At 38.6% G+C, this 20,465-nt stretch overlaps 1 long non-coding RNA gene across 2 annotated transcripts in view; it reads right to left on the bottom strand.

Annotated features, from left to right (window-relative positions):
- The window catches only part of LOC136291394 (uncharacterized), a 35,684-nt gene extending 16,788 nt beyond the window's left edge, over window positions 1-18,896 (bottom strand). For both annotated transcript variants that reach the window (XR_010721517.1, XR_010721516.1), the window contains exon 1: window positions 18,805-18,896. This is a non-coding gene — a long non-coding RNA (uncharacterized lncRNA). The remainder of the gene's footprint in view (window positions 1-18,804) is intronic.
- Window positions 18,897-20,465: the final 1,569 nt, after the last annotated feature.

Here is a 20,465-nt window from a genome sequence, read left to right on the forward strand (position 1 = left end):
TGCACAGCCAACACTAACAGCGACTGTTTAGAAGACCTGTCAAACCAAAGCAGAGCCGAAGCACCTCATTATTACTTCCCTTCCAAAATGCAACAAAGGAACTAAATTCACTAGAACTTCAAAATAGTCTTTGTTAATAAAGTTTATATTTTAAAGAGAAACAATTCAGGTGAATATGGCATACTGTATAATCCAAACAGATAACTGCAGATCCACTAAAAACATTTATCCCAGGCTAAAACCATTTTTAGCAGCCTTGTTCAGAAAATTCTCTCTAATCATGTTATTACAAACACTTTCTTTTTGCAGATTTCTGCCATGATATCCCAAATAAACCCTGCCTCTTCTTGCTCTCCTGTCAGTTTGGCAGCCATTTCTCTGAGCAAGCACTACCGACTTCCAGAATGCAATTTCCCTGTGGTAATTTCCCAGCACTGTGGCTCTGACCGTGTAGTGGCAGTGCTCAGAATGGAAACTCCGCATTAGGAAAGCAACAGTGACAGTGCTGGAGATGAAAATATGGCTGTGGCACACATCAATGCAAGGCCTGTCAAAAAACACTGGGAAGTTGTCCTTGATCCTCAGCAGGAACTTAATCCACACTCCTGTTGTTTGCTCCATTAAACAACATTTTCACGTCCAGATCTCACACCCATTTTTCCTGAGTATCTGGATAAATGTATCACTTACTAAAGTGACTGGGATTATTTACATACACCGTGTTCCTCACGCGCGCACCTATATTTAAATATTTAAGAACACAATCCTGGGAAAGTAATTTGAAAAGTAATTTCCTTTTTGCATGCCAGCTGCTGAGATGATTAAGTCACTACTCATACTGTACTTTTTAAGTTCTCCAGCTCTCCAGAGACCTCTTACATCTGGCATTATTTGCAGAAGTGCAAAATATCTAATTCCCTTCAAGCTCCAGTTAAAAGTTGCAATCAACTCATCTTAAAAATTATTATCCTAACAAAGACAACATATCAAAACTGCTCCTTTTTTTCTGCACTGCTTTTAAACTGATTACTTGTCATTTATTAAAACTCTAGATCTGGGCCTTAGGGACACGGCTTAGTGGGTGAACTTGGGTTAATAGCTGGACTCGATGATCTTAGAGGTCTTTTCCAACCAAAATGATTCTATGGAAACAAGTATAGCAAAGCACATTTAAAAGCATATTTATAGTATTTTAATAACTATAGTTCAACATAGGAGTTATTTGACTGTGCTTTATATCGATATATTTAAAGATGCAGGGAAAATTTTGGCAAAGATGTGACTAGCAATCAAATGCTTATAGCATACAGGATGTCAAGGAAAAGTCAAACAAGTTTACTCTCACTTGTGCTTATCAAAAGCCTTCTCTGCAAGATGTATCACGTGGCTTTTGCTATTAAAAAAATCACAGTGATAAGCAGAAGTTGAGAGAGATGATCAAATAAATTACTAGTGGGGCTGCTCAATAGTTAGTGCTATACATTATTTTTAATCTCTGCTTTCTGCAAGGCTCTAAGATTTCAAGTGGAAGCAGTGTCACTGCCATCTGTACTCAGGGAAACATTTCAACCTTCTTCAAGACCTTTCACCAGGAGAATTTGTGAGAGTCAAGAGTCAGTTCTCAGTTAGGTAATACAGTTTATTGAATCAGCCACAGAAGGGTCAAGAGTAAGGCATGAACCACTGCAGTTCTGAAAAAAGACCTCCTTTGGGGATAGAGTCAAGCTAAAAACTGGAATAGGGAAGGAAGCAGGCGAACTCTCCTGACAAGTAGTGTAGGAATATGAATCAAGGAGGGAAGCCAAAGATGATGAAGAAAGAACTGATTCATTGAGGTACCACAGTAAACGAAATTAACCTGCAAACCAGGGGGCAGTTGAGGTTAAGTGTGATGAGATACTCTAACACCTGGGAGAGATAATCTGATATACAAGGACCAAGAAGCGCAGAAGAAGAGGGAAGAACAAAAATTTTATAAAATGTCTAAATAAAGGGGATGGCATTAAAAAGTGGGCCAAGTCTGGGTAACTGTCCCTGTAACACTCACACCACTGTCCCTGTAACCTGTACTTTCCAGGTTACTGACTTCGGTTTTCTTGCACAGACTTGTTTCCATTTAACACCATCCTTGCTAGACACTGAGACAGATCAACAGGGGGAAAAAAATCTTCAAACCAACAGAATACAATGATGTCCAAATTGCATGTCACAAAGCAAAATACAAAAAGGAGAAAATTAAATAGGTTAAATATAAGGTGTTAATTATGACAACCCACAATTTTAAATACTTGACATTGCAGTCCCAATTATGTTATTACAAATTACTTGTGTGTGGACAGAGCATAAACAGATACATAAATTATTCTCATAAATGAGTGTCTACAGAAACACTATGAGCAACATTTGATTTTACAAAAATTTAAACAATAAACGAAGTAGTCTTAGATTTTTATATTTTATTATGAAAAAATACTTTTGTTTTGAACAATAGAATGTTGGATTTATTAATGCTAACTATTTACCACCATTCTCAAAGCTGAAAATTATCCCAAAGCAATGGATTGTTTTGTCAACTGCACGTATTAGACCAAGAAGAGCCTCAATGAAACAGGTTCTTAATCTGCATTAAATTGAACAGCTGTCACTAAATATCATGCAAAAGACAGGGCTGTTGATATCAGAGTATGAAACAGAGGTTCAAATCCTATTGTCCCAAACTTGTTCCCAAGAGAAGGTATTTGGTCCGATTAGTGAAAGATGAAGATGACTAGAAGCACAGGAATGACACAAGCAATGACACAAGCACACTTAAAAGCATATTAAGTGAGACTGTGGGTTTTCAGCCAAGATACACACATATCAACCTTGATTCAACTGAATTCCTCTTCTAAAACTGCTCCCTGTGCTTATGATGCTACAAACATTCACATCCAGGGAAGTTAAGGAGAACTGATGGAAGCTGCAGGACACCTGATGAGCTGACAGAAGCCATTGTTCCAACAGACCAACATGCCATAATTCAAGACTAGCACCATCTAGTTGCTGGAACTTCAATGGTGGTATAAGAGACATTATTTAGAGCAGATTATGGATAGTTTCTATTCAAATTTGGGGACAGGGTTGGTTTTTTTTTTTTGATGGAATGTGCTTGAACAGCTACAGAGCAGCTACTGAACAGTCCTTCCAGCCTGAACTGTTTGTAGGTCAGGAACTTCCTTGAGCCAAAGGTAGAGATTAAATAGCTCTCAGTCTTTTGTGCTTCGAAAATGTGTCCACCAATCTTGCTGTCAGACTTGTTGAAGAATACAGCATGATAATGCAAAATAAATTGTGCATAGTTCTGTGCCAAGTTTCAGGATTAGCCGTGATGCAGAACAGATGAATTGTTGAAGCAGGATTAGATAAGTTACTTAATTAAGCAAGTTCAGGTTCCTTAGGAAAGATACTGGGGGTTAAGACAGTGAGGAATTCTGCAATAGCAGAAATAGACATGCACAGTGTCAAGTCAGTACTAGAATTAGCTGAAAAGGTGAAAAAGCAGGGGGTTTTCTCCCTCAGAAAAATCCATCCAGATTTAGGAAATTATGATTAAATTTAGCAAATGACAGAAATGTCTGTAACTTTGGATAGAAAGCAGAGTAAAAAAATTGCAAAATCCGCTCTTTCCCTTCTGAGAAGCTAAAGGTACCCAATGTAAATAAAACTGCTGTAATGCCTGCCACCCACCCCATGGCATATTAGATATTTAAGACGAGACAAGGAAGATTTTAGGGTGCACAATTCCATTATGTCTGTGCAAAACCAGATGAGAAATACAGTTCCTTTTCAATACATCAAGAAATTAAGATTTGGCACTAAGGATGTGAGGGCCACCTTGTATTTCAGAGCACTTTTACTATGGAGCTGCTCTCTTGGGAGCCTTGCAAATGGGGGTTATCACCGCATTCAAAATCTGCCCCAAAGAAATATAAACACACTTCTAATTTAAGCTTAACCAGTAGACTATCTGTGTTTCATGCACAAGTACCGTGGACTAAGTTTGGAGGAAAAAATTGAAAATTGAATAGGGAATAGATGAATGAAAGGGAAGAGGGCCTGATTTTGGAAGACAGTTAAAAATTATGTTAGGTAGTTCATAAGAGAACACTGAAAGGAAGTAAATGTGTGATAAATAAGAACTTGAAAGTAATTTTCTTGGAGAACACCAGTTGTTTTGTATAAGAAATGTATTACAAAAACTGCAAGACAAATTCTATTTTAACTTACAGCAACATATAATCATGCACATGTGCAGTTCCCTGGAAGCCTATCTGCAACTAATTTTCTCTAGAGAAGTCAGCTCACAAAATTTCTGCTGCTTTTAGCTGCTGAAAATTTGGAGCATGGAATATTATTCTCTTAGTGATGAAATAAGTCTATAGGAATCCCATTGTTACTGAACCTATATTTCAGTTTGTATTTTAGGGCAAGTTAAAGACACGGCATGATTCTCAGTTAAAGAAGATCACTTCTCCACACATTTCAAGCCCTATCACTGCATGGTTTGGCTCCCTGAGGCAGCTGCCACTGGATCCAAAGAATGGATGCTTTTAAACTGGGAGACATGTACTGGTTTTATTATTCAATTGACTGAGCTCCATGAGTACGCTTGGCTGTCTGTAAATACCAATGTGCTCTCACAGCTCAGGGGTCCAAACTGTTGATGTTAAAAAGAGGGGATATAATCTATTTCATTCTCATAATCTGCAACCTAAGTAATTTAGAGAACGGACCATATGAGGAAGTTCAGCATCTGTCTATAGCTTCATATTTCCCAAACAGGAATCACTTTTGATTATAAAACCATTTCTAGTAAATCTCCAAAGTTATGTTCCTGGTGTGCCCAGAAGGGCTCTCCCCTCAGAAAGGAAGCGTGGCCACAGTAGCTCTGGGGGCAGCAAGGACAGGGAAGATGATAAAAACACTGCAATATTTCAGACCAAAGAAAAGTACCTTTTTGTGGAAAGAGCTATGTCAAGCAGCTGTAACCCATCATGTAAGACAAGGAAATTGGAATTTCCATGATTCCTCCAACAAGATGAAACTTAGTTCAGCTAAATGAATTCATGGGCGTGCAGTGTGGCAGTAACAAAAGCAACAGGCTGCGCTAGGTTGTCTGGGTATCTCTGCAAAAATACTTCTGTGACTTTATTTGATAAATAAGAAGTGAGAAGGAAGGGAACAAATTGCACATGAAGGAAATTTGAAATGCCTGAAATATGGGAGCAGGTATTGAGCTTGTTAATAAAATAGGAAAAAAACGTATAAGTAAAACATTTTTTACTTATTTACAACATGAATGTTTTCTTCCTTAATCTAAATATTCATAGTCTTGAAGAAATGTAAAAAAGCTCCAAATAAGAGAAAAGTTAAATAATCAACAATTAGAGTTGTTTTCATATTCACAGCATTGCTTTACTCACTCAAGAATAATAAAATTGTAAAATAGAAAATTTTTAGCTCAAAAAACTCTGCAAAGATGATGTAAGAAGAATTTATGAATATGTTTTTGAAGAAAGATATCTCATCTGGTTTTGAATTTCTGTGTTAATCAAGGAGTTAAATGGCTGGAAAATGGACAGTGCACAAGACATTTTTTATTATAAAATCAATTATTTATATGGGTTACACTTATTTGTGAAGAGTGAAATGTCTGGGGAGACCTCCTTTCTACCCAAGAATTTTACTGACCATCTTTAAAATAAACTGATGCGTAGACAAGAAAGAATTTAGAAAGAATGGCCAAAATTTATTGACTAAAGGCCTGAGACAAATCCTGACAATACTCACTCTCCAAACTTACACAAGGTTGCAGTTGTGAAGTGATGGCATTAGTAAAACAAACTCAAAATTACTGCAAATTCAGAAAAATAAACCAAAGGAAGTTGGTTAATTAAACACACTGTTGCCCCTTCACCCTGGACCAAACCAGAGCATGTTGACTCCTTCAAAGGGCCACTGCAAAAACAACACTGAGTATTTCTTTGGCAAGGTAAGATTCCTCTGCTAGAAACATGTACAAAATTGTGGTTCTCTGAATGTACTAGGGACAAAGAGCTGTTGCTCAGAAATCCAGCCTGCCTTTTAATCAATCCTGTGCTTTAAGGAGCTGTCTCTCTTGCCTCTCAAAAAACCTGCACTTCACGGGTGTTCTCACTTAGAAATGCCTTAGACTCTACATCAGGCAGCAGCAGCAGGGAAATTCCTCATTTCCTGAGCTGGATTTCCCACAGCTCTTCTCCATGAAAACCATGCTACCACAGGCCATAGCTTCTAGTGTTCCACTTTCTTTACTGCTAAAAGGACCTAATTCCATAAAGCCCAAAGAAAACCTGGATTTGCATGCCAAATAATTTCATCATTAACTGACACTCTTCCCATCTGGGTCCCAAATGTCGGTGCTGAGAGTAACACAGTCCAGCTAGAATCAGACAACTCAATAACTGACTGAAGGAATAATTGTTTTATCATTTTTATCTCAGCATTTTCATGACAAAAAAACCCAAACTGATTTCTATCTTGTCCACATCACTCTAGAGCTTTTTTCCCCTTCTCTCCCAAATTTCTTCAAGCAAATAAGGAAAGGGTATTTCTAGTTCGTCCCTGATATGGAATGGCAGGAGTAGAATATGAACATTTTGTTCTAATTCATAAACTAAAATTGCAAGTCATACATTATTCTAGTATCATGGAAGCATTTAACTGCAATAGAGGCTAATTCTGGTCTCAGTGTTCCCTCTTCCAGGGGACAGAGATATTTCTACTTCTGACAAGCAAGGAGGAAAAATGACAACTGTGCTTTCTTTGTCAGCAGTCACATTTTTTGCTGAACAGTCACTTCCCTGCTCTCCAGCATGGAAAGGCAACAAACCACCTGCAACACTGCCTACAGACACCAGCAGCATAATTTTGTTTATGCCCAGACTTAAAAACAGCAACAACAAAATACTAATTTTTCTATCAACAGAAAGAACATTTGATTCCAAAGTCCCCGTCAGAGTGATGCACTTCATCTCCTGCCTATAACCTTTCTTTCTTATAGGTACCAGTGGAAAAGTTGTGTGCCTTTAATCATTGCTGTAAATTTCAGAGAGTGCAAGTCATTTCTCCATGGAGAGTTTAGACCTCTCCTGTAGCAAGCCAGCAACATCATTTGTGTTCTGTGGCAGACAGTAAGTTCTAATAGTGGTGCTCAGCATCAGAGGGACTCTGAGACATGGCTGAGTTGAAGAGTGCACAAACTCCCTTTTCAGTGCTGAAAAATGTTAAATTATGCCATGGACTCCTGGAATGGTTTCCTTTTTTCACCCAGGGAAATTGTGAAATATGGGTATACACACAGATAAACCTTCTGCAACGGGAGTGGAGCCCTTTAAAAACATGCAGACCAGTGAGTTTTGGGGGGAGTTAGATAGCTCTGCAGAATTTCTAGCCTCTCTCCTCCCTCCTCCTCCAAGCAAATTCTTGTCTTACTAGTTATGCTGGAAGTGGTTTTCCTCTTCTCACAACAACTTCCATTGCTTTTGCTTTAATTAAGATTGGTAGCCTTCAGGTAATTCTTAATATGTGAGGGTATTGGTTCCTTTTCAGAGGTGTGGTAAGCACTGAGACATGTTCTAGGTGTTACAAGTCTCTGTGAAGCTCTGAAGCATGTCCCAAGCAAAAAAACACCAAACCCATTCATACAGCCACAGGACATATCCTGCTGTGAAAGAATCTATTTCCTCATCTTTTAAAATTATTTGATTTTCAAACGGTTCACAGAGAATCTAATGCTGGTAATTTTTCCCAACTATGTGCAAGATCCAAGAAACAGCCAACAGTGCAGTTAGATTATTCTGATAGATTTCCCCAGAGATCTGGGAAGCTTCTGCTCTCTTTGAAACTGCTTGATGAGCTAATGTGTTCTCCACAAATGCACTTTGTGCAGGACCAGTACAACACAACTTGACATCCAAAATCCTGAGCAGAAATTCTCAGATCACTCTTCTCCACCCAATTTGAACATAAAGGACAGTGTTGAAATACTCTAAACAGAATCTGGACTATCCCCTAGTGAACATTTTCGTGTTAGCTGGTTCTGGTTCTGCTGGTTCACACTTGGTGAAATCAACCATCACGATTATTTTACTGAGCAACTGAACATGGTCACATTGCTCTTCAGACCCACACAAATTTCAGCAGGTAACAATCTCTTCAGGAATTTTCTTTTAAAATAACTTTCTCTGGCTATGAGATTAGTGTGACTTCTGAGCTTTGAGCTCAAGTTCTACCTGTCTTATCAGGTGGAAGCACCACACCCCAACAATCAAAACACCTACCACAGGCAACCCTGTGTATTTAAGAATTCTCCTTCTCCCCATCTATTCTCCAATTATCAACAGCTTTTTCTGTTTCACTTCATTCAAAGCATTTTCATACTGAAACACGTGCTGTACTCCTCAGCCCTTTCAGAGGTTACTCTCAATTGTGTTTTACTTCTTATCCTTTTAAATACAGTTTTCCTCAATTTCAGTATGAAGATTTTGAGAATGCTTCTGGTTTTAGAGAGGGCATTAGATACTTTTTTTCAAGTTTTAAAAACTAAACTGTTCAATAAATTTAGCTCTTCATATTCCAAAATGACAAGGGTAAGTGAAGTTACCTCATGTGAATTATGAAGTGATAATGTCTTTAGTTCTGTCCCAATCAGAAGTGTAACTGTTCAAAGCTTGTAATAATCATGTTCAAACATATTCAGATTATAATTACTTTTCTTCTGATAATGATACCCCGTCTGATTGGATGATTACCTATTTGACTTTGATAAATCTCAAGGTCAAAGAAGATAATTACAGACATCTGTTTTCTAAGAAAAAGAAACTCTTGAAAAGTAATATTTAAAGTGACATCTGCAAATAAGCATTTTAGAAGCATGCTGTTAATGTGAAAGTCACAGACACACAAATAAAACAACAAAAGCAAACTTTAAAACTACCAAGTGATCACACTTCATTTGTTACATGCAATTTTTGCTTTGTTACTTACATAAGCATAAATAACTTCAGTCTGATCAGAACATTTTTCAGTGAATGTTAAGCATAAAAATAAATGAAACTCAAGTAATGGATAGTCCATGCATTTTAAGCCATTCCTGTAGGCAACATCTGTTTGAAAAATAAAATTGTTTGTTTAACCACTAAGTGGGAAGCAGATTCCATACCCCACCTGTCGCTACTTCTGAGGAAAGAGAGGGAATTGTAGTCTGTGAAAATAATCCAAAGTATTTCAGCTCCTAGCATACAGTGATCACAATGGACTCACTTCTTTCCTTTTAACTGTCATGCTGTCCAGTGTCCTGATCCACAGTTAGAACCAAGGCTGTGGAATACTGAAGCGCTAATTACCGGCAAACAAACAAATCCGGAGCAAAAGGCACACGTGTTTGTTTCTGGAGGAGGAAGATACTTAAACTTTCTATAAAACATATATAGTTCACTTGGATGCTTTGCCTTTGCCTTGTACCCTCTACAGTAGTTTTCCCTTAGGGAAAGTGAGCACAAAAATGCTGTCAAACCAAGATATTCTGCTCAAATTAATGATAACTTCCCTAGCCCCAGTCTTAACCCACTTCTCCTATTTCTTCTGCAGCAACAAAATTTTGTAGTTTCAACAGCTCCGCTCCACAACAGACACTCAAATAAAGACTTTAAAAGAAACCTCTGCACTCCTAACTCATCTACAAGAACGTAGATTTAAATTTATTTAAAGGTCAAGAATTATACTTAAGAACCTTCTGGATGCTTCCCAGTGATGCAGATCTAATTTACGTAGTTCAACAAAAACCAGAAGTCACCAGAACCTACTAAAGCAATCTTTGACAAAAGAAACGTTCTCCTCGTGTTCTTCGTAATACCAAGCTATAATAGGATCAGCTTTAATATAATTACTAAAAATATTCTGTTAGATCAGTACACACAACCAGCCATTTATGTTGATCTATAACCTTTCCAGGTTTGTGCAACTTCACCTTGCAGTAAATTCCTAAATTCTCATGCTTAGAATATGACTAATGAAAAGAAATCAAGATACCGTAACTCTTAGGGAAGTCATTGACAACATCAGATTCAGGATGCAGTCAGCTAGCCCACGTATTTGGAAAAGCAGCTGGATGGGTTTATATTTGTGCAATGAAATACCAAATCAAAAGATCAGGGGCCTGAAAACTTAGAATCTATTCCCCAAAAGAATAACCACACTGCTCAACTTAATTTTCAAGCACCAAAAAAATGTTCTGATCTAAAGTTATGCAAACTGAAAATATGGAGAGGTAGGTGGGTTTTTCTACATTCCTTGAAAATCTAAAAATCCTGAAAGTCACACAGTAGTGGCTAGATCCTTTTGAGGTAAAGTCTGATTTACAGGATTGTGCTATAGCCCTGATTATTACAGTAGACACCTCTCTTTTGAAACAAAGTCTGCTTTCAATAGCCAAGGCAATGAGATTCTGAAGACAACTGCATTCAAACTTTGCTAATCAAATATTTAAATCTTCACTAGAAAACTGAACGTTTTTTCAAACAACTGCATGTGAGTATTTGACAAGTACTGGAACAGGAAGAACAACTGAGCATCAAATGAGAACACGGGTGACTAAAGGGATAAATTAATCCCAACTAAAATTGGTGTTGCTCAAATATAAAATAACAAATGGTTCTCCAGAGTAGGGCAAACAGTCCAAACAGTTGAGCCAGAGAGATCATAGGAGCAGAGAGATTCCCAAATGAGAAAAAGGGAGAAGAGCACCAGACCTTGCCCAAACTTATCCTAGACATTTCTATCAGTGATAGAGTTTGAATTTCTGTTTTCTGATTTCCTAGTGTCTCAGTCTCTAAGAAGCATTAATCTTTCTCTGCTTCCACAGCAGCACAGACTAAAAGGAAATGCAGGACCACTTACAAATATAGGGACCATTTCAACAAACAACCACGCTGATGTTTTTGTTTCTTATATGTACTAGCCTTTAAGGACTTGAACATGCACTTTGCAGAACCTGTGAAACCTGTCATCTTTCCAGCCATGACACCCAAAGAAGAGGGGTATAACAAATGCAGAGATCCAGGTTGTGTGCATAATAATAACTGGGCTGGTATTGGTAATAAACCAACACATATTTACAAAATATAGTTAAGTAAGTTTTGAACTTTAATTAAAAAAATATAACAAATCTCTGGCAATGAAAAACAAATGGCAAATTCTTGTTCCTGTTGCAGTAATTTCACAAAAGGGAAGCTGTAATTCAAGTATATTTACTTGTAATTGCAATTCCTATTGACATTTTTATTGAAATAGGAGACCCAGGCATAAAATGACCCCAAGATAACATAAGAGTTAAATGTTATTCAAGTCTCTCAAGTGACATTGAACTTACAGGTGTAGTTAAGGTGCCACTCAAGAAGCAAAGATAATATTGGCCAACCAACCATTATTTCACCTCATGAATGTTCAATTTTTTTCTTCCATAAGCAACCTAAGCAAAGAATAGGTTCCTGGGATCCTCAAAGCTGATTCAGGAGAACACATTCTTCTGCTGCACCACATTTGAAAGGAAAAGAATTTTCATTTCTCTAATTATTGCAGAAGACCTTGTCTGCCTTCTTGGATTGTGAAATCTTAAAAGATAGCATTAGCAGAAAAGAGGAATCATGGCATCTACAACCTTGCATTACAGGTTACGTGATTTTTGAGCTCTCTTTGTGTTCCTTCCTCTTCTTACACCACCTACTGCTCTTCAGGAACAGAAGGAGCCACACATTTATTCAGAAATGTAAATCTTGCTTCCCCTTGTAATAAATGGGTTGTGCTTTGTGGGGTTTTCCTCCTTAAGTAGCAAAGTCACTCTACCTAACGAGTTCCCAGGTCTCAGCACTGTTCTCTTGTATTTCAAAAATCTCACAAGGTGCAACTGCAGCTTTTGTGAATTCAGGACTTATTTTCATCACCTAACCAAGTAAAAGGAGTAGCTATCAAAACTTTTGCTTGTTTGAAGCAATTCTTCCCTCACATTCTCAACAGGATTTCACAGGGAAATATTCCAAGGAAGTTTTCTGAGCTACAAGCTATCTTTCACATGAACTCATATTTATTACATAGAAAAAGATTGTTTGGGGACCACACAAGAAAGATCCCCGGTAACAGAATATAGTAATGACTCACTAGGACTCAATGCTTTATATCTGTGAAGTGTACTACTGAGACAGAATTAGCTATCTTTTTAACCACATAAATCAATTGACATTAAAGCTTTATTCCATAGATTGAATGTCAGAAGAAGAAAAGGCCCAATTACCACCCTTAGATATTCCAGAGAGCAGCAAATTCTGCCATCACTTGTTTGCCAGATTCTGTCTGGAGTCTTAATTAACAAATAAACTGGTTTGCTGGAACGTGAACTGGGAGAAATGATGTACTTGTTACTCCAGCCAACAGCATTTTCAGTAAGTAACACTTAAAAGAACCCAAACGTTGTTATGAACTAAGGAAGGAGAATCAAGTCAAACCTCATTAGGAAAGTGGTTAGTGTCAACAAAACACAGGGCTGGTGCAAACCCATAAATCAGGGCTCGGTTGATAATCTAAGGCCAGTCAGTTGCTCTGCTGGAGTTTGAGGCAGAGGTGCATCTACTAAGTCCTGGAGGCCCTGATGAGAATCACCACCTCTAAGGGTAGATGCACAACACTCCTTCAATGTTATAGCAGCAAGGCTTCTGATTTGAGAAACACTGAAATAATGAAGAAAAAGACCAACTTTCACCTTATGATCAGATATATGCCATCAGCCTCTGGCTGTGGTATGGTGACATATGAAAGCAGTGCTAAAAACCTTCTTACAGTTTATTTTTTACCTCTTTCATCTGTCTTTTCACCCTCCCTCCCACTTCCTCTGAAATTAACAGTTTGACAACTGTTTTAATAAACACCTGCTTGAGGCAGATGACCTGAACTTTCCATCAGAAGTTAATCTGTTCAGCACAAGCAGACGACTTGTGTGTCTTGTTATGTTCTTACTGGATAACAAATCTAAGCCATGACTTTTCTTACCCATCCACACAGCTGAAACTCTGATTCTCATCTTGATTACCACAACATCCTTCTCCGTGGCCTTGGCAGCTGCAATCTTGTCTGTCTTATTTCATTCAAAATACCACTGCAAAGATAATTTCTCTTGGCGTCTTTTTTTTTTTTCTTTTTGACTGGGCCATTTCTCTTTCCTTGTAGTTTTCAAATAGCAGCTGCTTCTCTACTACAAACTGAACTCATTTTGATTGCTCAGACTTGGCAGTTCTCTTCCTCCCTCACCTTCCTGTGCCTTACTGAGATGCTCCACTCAGACGACACTGCCACGCAAGCATGGATGCTTCATTGTTACATTCCCGAACTGGTGATTCCCTAAAGACAGCTGCAACAATACTGCCCAATTACCTTTCTCCACGGTTTTCCTTTGACGCTCTAAAGAAAACTTGGACAACAGTCAAATTGGGGGTGTGCTAAAAATACTGCCTGACATACAGCCAACATTATCCCACTATCTCTGCATGCTTCCACCTCTTCTTACTTTCCCTTAACTGCAGCCTCTTCAGAGCAGCGATCCTTTGGTTCTGCATTTGTACAGCATCAAACACAGTGAACTCCCCATCTGTGGCTAAGTATCAGGTACACAACATAAATATAAACCATAAAGTAATTAAAGAGGTTCACAGTTTCTTTGAGAAAATACTGCAGAGCAGAGCCTGAGGAGATGCCGGTAAAGCTCAAGATGTATTTGTTACAAAGGACTACACTTAAGTAAATTTTCTTGCCACACTTTTTAATTTCTATAGGAAACTGCTATATTTCTAGGTGGCATTTCTGGCAAAGTGTTATTTTAAAAAATATTTTTTCAGAAATCAAAAGCACTTCAGAGCTAAAAAAATGAAGAAAAAGCTTTTCTGCAGGGCTGTTGGCACAGCTGTAAGCAAGAATTTCACAAATTACTGCTCTCTGCATTAAATCCTGAAATAAGTTTTACTGTTAAGGCAATTATGGTACAGGGAAACTCAGCATTACAAATGTTGCTAGGCTTATTGAACCACCAAAAGACCTTGAATACCCAATATTTATTTATATATCCAAAGGCCAAACTTTTTAAACCTGTGTGCACAGATGACAACTGCATTACTTATTCGAGCCTCATCACACAAAACTGACTTAACTTAGGGATATGTTCTGTGGATATTAGATTCACAGCACAAAAGTGCTAAAATTAGGGGTGAACAACAATAAAAAGCAGAACTGGAAATGCTGAGGTTTGATTTCCTTGCTCTGTGTGTGTAAGAATTCGTTGCTGACTTCTGTTACTCTGACACTCCAAAAATCAAACAAACCTTCCCACCAAAACAGGAGCCTTTATAGGTTTGTTTAGCTCCACTTTCTCATCTGCTCAGAAATACATCCTGTAAAAAAACCCAAGCAAACTAAAAAGAACCAAAAATTTACAAGAACTGGACATGAATGTTAGAAATATTTAGCAGAATGACATGCAAACTAACTAGCCTTGGACTTCCCAAATTATGCTGTAGTAACTGATGGTAGACGCACTCCTAGTATGCCACAAGCACTATGTTAGTCTAGCTCACCTTGGTGAACTGCTTTGCGAGCATATGAGAACACTCATCGCCTCACCCATAATTTAAAATCAATGACACTATATCAAGGCAATGATTTAGTAAAATGTATTTCTCCATTAGTTACTGGTAATTGGAAGCTGACCATGCACTCTGCTGACCCAAGTAACAACTGCCACAGCAACTTCAATTAAAAAAAATGCGGAGTCTCTTAGTCAGACTTTTTCAAACAAACTGAAGGAAACTGCTCCTTTCAAGGAAAAAGGAAGAAAACACTGCCCTCCTTTGGATCAGATATCAACACTCTTCAGCTTGCTATGGACCTGGAGAGGGGCATATTGATTAAATTTAACACTTCATGCAGCAGTCCTTCAAACCAGCTTCAATCTAAGTGGGACAAGGGCCCACTTCCAGACATTTATTTAGGGAGATTACAACATGGCTTGAAAAATATCACCCCTATTTTCATTAGAGAGGATAATTTGCATACAAAACAATGGATTTTAGAAAACTCTCTGCTAATCAAACAAAATTGCTGTAGAGATCTGAGGCCCATATACATGTGAAGCATACAATACACAGAGCATGAATAATTAGCATTAATGAATGTCAAACTCATCACTGAAGCCTGGCTGTTGATTCACAACACCACTGGAGTGTGGAACTACTGCTCCACTGGAAACAAATACAAGGAAAGGGACTAAAATCTACTGGGAAAGTCAAAGATGAAGGGGACCTTCTGTGGAAAAGATTATCAGGAAAAAAAGATTAAAAAAACCTCCTTTTCCCTCTGTATGGCAAACACATCCTCTTACAGTTTGGTCTCACTAATGACAACAGGACTGTAAGGAGTCACATCCTGAGAGGATGCTTAGATGGGTTTGTTTGTTTGTTTGCTTCCTAACCACAATTTTCCTCAGATTTTGTCAAAGGAAAAACCACACATGTATCTTAGCATCTAGCTCTTTATAACTAGATGAGGAGAACTAATAAGTCCTTTTTTTTTTTCCTTTTACAGAGATCCCATGGAAATTAGGAAAGCTCTTCACCCATTAATTTCTTGTATGTGCAGACATCTTCACTTTCTGTCTGAAACTGTTCCAGTAGAACACTACTAAAGTTACTGCACAAAGGACAAAACTCATGGTCACTCTAAAGCCGTCTTAACTTTACGCTTTGAAGGTATCATCTCATGTAAAGTTGTTCAGTGTAGTTTTCCTAAAAATAAGGCCAGATTTCCCATCCATGCCTTGCCTTATATTTATGATCAAAGCCTACAAAGCTGTGAACCACAGCCCAGTGTGAGTGAAGGGCTTTCAGTTCCTCCCCATGTTTACAGAAATTTCAGCTGAGGCACAGACACAGGAAGGCTTCTTACTGCTCCTTCACCTACTCCATTTTTTGGCCCATGCCAGGTAATTCCATCATTAGACTTGCAACTTCTGAGGGCAACTTTTCTATTTGTTGGCTTTTGGTGAGGTTTTTTTTTTGGTAGCAAACATTCACATAGAATGTGTACTGTTACTGTTGCACTGGCCTTGCAGCTGGTTCTCACTATGTGAGGTATCATTACACCTCTTACAATTTTATCCTGGACTGCGTCCAACTAATGATGTATTTCCTCCTGTACCTTGAACTGACACACTTTCCTAACAGCTTTGATCCCCCATTTAAAAAAAAAAAAAAAAAAAAAAAAAAAAGTTTGGGCCCAAAGAGGTGTTGGAAGCATTTAATGCTCATGGCTAAGGAGCACAAAGGTTAAAACAATCCAAATATTCTTTCAGGTCAAACTACTTGCAGAGTAGCATTTTTGAATCTTGGAGTTTGGCATTTCTGCCACAGCTTCATTTTTTCTTTCTTGAATAGTTTACTTGGTTTGGAAACTGAGCTTCATTTTCTTCTAGTGTTTTCTCTTTTCCCTTGTCTTAGGTTATAATGCAAGACGTAACCAAAAGTACATATTCTATCACCACCTCCATAAGCTGCTGAAAACAGGTGGGGAAATGTTCTTTATCTCTTCCATGACTCATCCCTGATAACTCCGGGGAATATCTTCTGTTAATTGGCCATCACAGTCTGACTGCATGACTGATAAAATTACATCATCCCATTGTGATATGTTCCACTGAGGGGGAGGAACCAAGCATTTCTATCTGGATATAATGTGAGATTTGGAACACCACAGTCAGCTTTATCCACTGAATTCCCAGAGGACAAGAGCTACATAACCACCACTGGACCTTCAGAGGAAGACCAGACCTCTCTACAGGACCATTGCTTCAACAGAAACAAGTCCATCACTTCAAGAGGCCTGCAGCCCCCATTTAATCAGACTGCTACCACCCACCCTGGCAAACAGAGTGTCAGGTTGTATCTCAACTCTCTCAGGGTAAGACAGTGGCTCTGTATTATTGCCTTTATCCTAATTTTCCTATTAAATTGTAATTTTGACTTGGGATCTCCCACTGGTTCGCTTTCAAACCAATACACCTATCTACTTTCAGCTTTCCCAAATCAAAACTGAAAACCTTTTCTTCAAGATGATGCAATTCCTACCCAGGAAATTTGGTATGCAAAACCACTCAAACACAAATATAAGAGGTAACACGTTGTAACCACTTCCATAGTCTCAATAAAAGAAAAAAAAAATCAATTTCTTAAAAAAAAACAGAAGAAGTTGCCTCGATAAAATATTTTTTAAGTGCAACAGGGGAACAAAGCACATTCTCCACCATTTAAATGCTGTGACTCCTGGATTTAGATTTAAAGTACCAGAATTTCTCCTTAATACATTCAGATGCTTCACATTAGTGTTCATTTTCTGCTATGGTTCATAGGTATCCTTTTAACTTCCATTCCTTATCACAAGTCATTGCATTCAAAAATAAAAGCCCATGAAGATTCTCACATAATTTGAGTTTGTTTCTTTTAAGGAAACACCAACTATTTTAAGACTCATGATAAAACTAAGATCTACACACAGTTCTACTAAAGTCACTGGGAAATAGTCCATTTTATAGGAGAAAAAATGTGTCCAAAAGCCACTTCCTTCCCCAGAAATTGTTTTTATCATATAGGAAAACATCTCTCACTCTCAACTGAGATTTCCCTGCTATGGTATTGTTGTAAGTACTATTGATCATCAAGTCCATTAAATGCATTAGTCACATTAAATAATTCATCTCTCCAGACCAGCTTTGGCCACAGATGCCATCAGCAATAACCCTCCAGGAGACCCATACTAAAGAAAAGCCAGCATAGCTGCAGCTCAAATAGACAACATCCAAAAATAAGCAAGAAACAAATGACTGAGCAAATGTGTTACATGACTGCTTTCCACTGCAGATTCCTCTAGAAACCAGATGTGTGACAACAGGGAACTTGAGATCTTCAAATGAGGCATCTGCATGCAAGTGACAATAATATTTATTAAAGTATGAGGCTCTGAAAAGACAGGTGTACATGCACGGACTTTGTTGTTCTTTGACACACACATTATTCTGCAGACTGCTCCAAGTGAGGAACAGCAGCCTGTTTACGTGTTTTGGTCACTGTTTTGGCAGAGAAAATGATGAACGCCATATCTGTTTCTTCTAATAAGTCATCAAGGACTTGGAATTCTGCCTGGTACTCTGGACCCAGTCCTCTTCACCAGTTGCACATTACAGGGCTATGAAAAAGCCAAAATCCTCCCTTGGTACACACACAAAGTACCCAAGACCATCATACGCACAACCCTCTCCTTCAAAGCCTGCAGCAACAGCAGGCAGCCCAGTAAGAGTACTCAATAAAGTTCATAAAGCCCAGAGAAGCCAATATTACAGCAGCCCTCTCATGAGAGGGTAGAAATGAGCCCAGACACAGACTTCTTGTTTATCACAGCATGAAAAGGGTCCTGGCTTATTGCTCTCTACAGCTCAGCCATCCTGACTCCAACCATTCACTGATCCTGGCTGCCGCAAGCTCCTACTGTAGGTTTCCCTCGCAGCCTCTGATGGCCAGTTGTTTCCTGTTGAACTTTGACTGCACGTACCAGTTTGCAGACTCTGAACGCAGGGTTTTACCTAGCCAGATCATGACTGCAGGTTCCAAAACCAGGCTCTGACTACAGACCCACACTGACCTCACAGCAGTAATTCCCTCTCCTGTACAGCCCAGTCCTTCCAATCATTCCTTCAGCAGCTCCTTCCTCAAGCTCCTCTCAGTCCCTTTTCCTCCAGGTCCTCCCCTGACCAGCCAACCCACCCCTTTTATCACACTTATCTTTATTGGATACAGCTGTGACTCATCAAGGTCTAGGTTGCCTGTAATCCCTTCTCCTACCGGCAGGATTCAGGCCATGAAGAGATCGCATCTGATTGGCAAATGGTAAAATGCTTTATGTATCTCCCCTATTCTTCCCCTGGTAAGGGGTAAGGTTCTGAGGAAAGCTGCAGAAGAGCTGGTAGGCTGATGCCTTGTTGGACTGTGCACCAATGTCTGCCTTGCTGCGGCAGCACAAGGCACTCACTCTGCTCCTGAAACCAGCACTAATTCTGAGGCCAGCACTCAAATCTATACTTAAATTACATTGCTTAAGTACTCAAACTAGAGATCTCAGCACTTGAACTGTTGTTCAGAAAGTTTCTGAGGCTGCACATAGATCCACCCACTTCTGCAATCCTCTTACAAAGTAAAATCTGTTAGTATTATATGCATTTGATTGTTGGTTAATCAACAAGCTTTCTTTGGATTAAGCCTCCTCCATCCATTTGACAATGACAAATGGCTACACACTTAAAATCTGGATTTTTTTCCATTTACCTGATCTGTGGAACCAAGCAGCAAACAGGTCAGCTGGTTACAGACCTGGAAGGGCCCAGGGACACCCAGGAAGACGGAAGAGTTCCTGTGTTTGGGTCACTTCAGAAGGATGCTAGTGTTCAAATATATTGCCAAAAGCAGAAGGGACACACACTGTGGGAGAGGGTATGCACTGCCAAATGCTCTACATCTCTGTATTCCAAAGACATGGAGGAAATATTTAGTATGACTATAGAGCAATGAAATAAAAAAGTGTCTCATCATTTCCTACACTTATACCCTCTGTTGAGCTAACCAACAATTTCCTAGTAGCTTTAATGAACACTGTGAAATATCATCAGAGATGCAGAAATTACTTGAGGCCCGTTCCTGAATTACTGCCTTCTCTAGAGCCATAGATCAATGGACTAGAGCAGAAAGGGCTTTCATTCAAAGAGAAGAGCAGATTGATCATTCCAAAGTCCTGGGGAGAGTCCTGTTCTCCTGCACATATGCTGAGGCACCTACTTAAGAATGATGATGCATCAGATGAAAGAAAAAGGAACAGAAGGAACAGATAAGTACACACCAGTGAAATATAAATAGGCTCACCCATTGCCTGGTCACTGTCTGGTTTACACAGGAATCATAAAAAATTAAAATTTAAGGAGTATGTGAAGCAGTCTGAAGCAGTAGATTTTTTTTTTTTTTTTTTTTTTTTTTAAATTTAGAAGACAGATGTTCTCCAAGTCTAGAAAGACACATGACAGGAAATCTGAGAGGGTAGAAAGTACAAGTGTGAAGGAAAGTGGGTCTATTTTAAGACATACCTACCAGATGTCATAAACAAGTCACTCATTTTGAGAGAGCAGATCCAAATTTTTTTTAAAAAATTACTCATGCAGAAAAGAACAGCATGTATGCATTCACAAAAATCAAATGTAGCAAATCAGAGGATATGAGTCCAAGTGGGCAGTTGTGGATGGTTCCAATGTGGCAGTT

Source organism: Chamaea fasciata, unplaced genomic scaffold (assembly GCF_029207755.1).
Source record: "Chamaea fasciata isolate MVZ Bird 193981 ecotype frontalis unplaced genomic scaffold, bChaFas1.0.hap1 SCAF_6, whole genome shotgun sequence".
In the NCBI taxonomy this organism is placed as follows: domain Eukaryota; kingdom Metazoa; phylum Chordata; class Aves; order Passeriformes; family Sylviidae; genus Chamaea; species Chamaea fasciata.